At 43.7% G+C, this 1,941-nt stretch overlaps 1 pseudogene; it reads left to right on the forward strand.

Moving 5' to 3' along the window:
* Window positions 1-716: 716 nt before the first annotated feature.
* On the forward strand, window positions 717-1,615 carry LOC117799958 (annotated as a pseudogene).
* The last annotated feature ends 326 nt before the right edge of the window (window positions 1,616-1,941 follow it).

Genomic DNA, 1,941 nt, shown 5'->3' on the forward strand with positions numbered 1-1,941 from the left:
AATTCACCAGGCTGTCTACAATTTAAAAGACTGATAAGATGGAGTATTGGCGAGGAATTGGAACACCTGGAACTCTCAGGCACTGCTGGTAGATGCGTAAATTGGCTCAACCATTTAGGAAAGTTAATTGGCTATACATAATCGCCATACGAAATGTAAAAGGATGTTCATACAAGCATTTTCTGTAATAACTCAAACTGGAAATAACCCAAACATCCATCAATAATGGTATGTATAAATAAGTTGTAGTTTAATCATGCAAAGGAATAACATTCATCAGTGGTGGAGACAGAAGTCAGATTAGTTTTGTCTTCTTTGAACTTTATTTAAATGGGACCATGGCACATGTGTTCTGTATGCCCAGCATCAATAATGTGGAGACACATTCATGGTGTTGCATAGAGAAATACTACATTTTTTCTCATTCCTGGGAAATGTGTATTTTTTGTGTACATTCTATCTGTTCTACATTTCTGTATGTGTGTGCATACATGTATAAAGTATATAAATGTTCTATATGTATGTACATATACAACTATACTAACTCTACATTGTGTGCTATGTTGTATGTATATAATATGCATATAAAAATAAATGTGCGTGTGGCTCCACAGCTGGGGATGCTCACAGCTGTCAGCACCTGGCCCAGTTTTTTTGGCCCAAGTGCACACGGGTGCGTCGAAGCATATACCAATGTGGAATGCTGAGTGTGATTCTCTGAACATTGCAACGCCATCAAGAGCAAAGGTGTGGATGAGGTCATCATTGTCAACACCTGACCCACCACAGAAATATAGAGAGACAGGATATTGCCTTCACCTACCAGAGAAAGACCAAAAGGGACCTTGCATCACCACTGAAGTCAGCCTTGTCCAGCCACCTGGAGACCATAGTTTGGGCTTACTGAAAATATCTGCTCAGTACAATGCTTCTCAACTAAAAGCCTCCATGAGGCTGGAGACTGATGAGGACTCCCTCCCTGAGATCATCTGCTCAAAGACCGACCAGGAGCTTCAGGAAATTAACAGAGTCTGCAAGGCAATGTACAAGACTGATCTGGAGAAGGACATCATGTCTGACATATCTGATGACTTCTGCCAGCTGATGCTTGTCCTCGCAAAGGGTAAAAGAGCAGAAGATAGCTCTGTCATTGATTATGAACAGATTGACCAAGATGCCCGGGATCTCTATGATGCTGGGGTGACGAAGAAAAGAACTGATGTGCCCAAGCCGATTGGCATCATGACTGAGCAGACTGTGTGTCACCTCCAAAAAGTATTTGGCAGGTATAAGAGCTACAGCCCTTATGACATGCTGAAAAGCATCAAGAAGGAGGTCAAAGGAGACTTGGAAGATGCTTTCCTGAGCCAGTCCAGTGCATTCAGAAAGAGCCCCTCTATTTTGCTGACCGACTGTACAACTCCGTGAAAGGCAAAGAGACTTGCTGTAAAGTCCTGATTAGAATCATGGTCTCTTGCAGTGAAGTGGACATGTTAAAAATTAGGTCTGAATTCAAGAGAGAGTATGACAAGTCCCTGAACTACCATATCCAGCAAGTCTACCAAGGGCGACTACCAGAAAGCACTGCTTATACCTGTCTGGTGGGGATGACTGAGGCCCACGATAGCATGAGCATCCAGGAGGGGTGCTCCTTTGTTTCCAGCTCACGGTTCTAGAAAATAGCTTGTGACTAACAGTTCCCTTGTGCCCTTCCCTGTGAGGACGATGTTTACACTGCCCCCTCCCCATCCTTATTTCGGTTGCCTAAGCAATGCCTGCTTCCCACAACTAGTCTTTTCTTTTAGCCAAAGAAATGAANCCACGATAGCATGAGCATCCAGGAGGGGTGCTCCTTTGTTTCCAGCTCACGGTTCTAGAAAATAGCTTGTGACTAACAGTTCCCTTGTGCCCTTCCCTGTGAGGACGATGTTTACACTGCCC

The sequence above is a fragment of the Ailuropoda melanoleuca genome, unplaced genomic scaffold (genome assembly GCF_002007445.2).
Source record: "Ailuropoda melanoleuca isolate Jingjing unplaced genomic scaffold, ASM200744v2 unplaced-scaffold6098, whole genome shotgun sequence".
In the NCBI taxonomy this organism is placed as follows: Eukaryota; Metazoa; Chordata; class Mammalia; order Carnivora; family Ursidae; genus Ailuropoda; species Ailuropoda melanoleuca.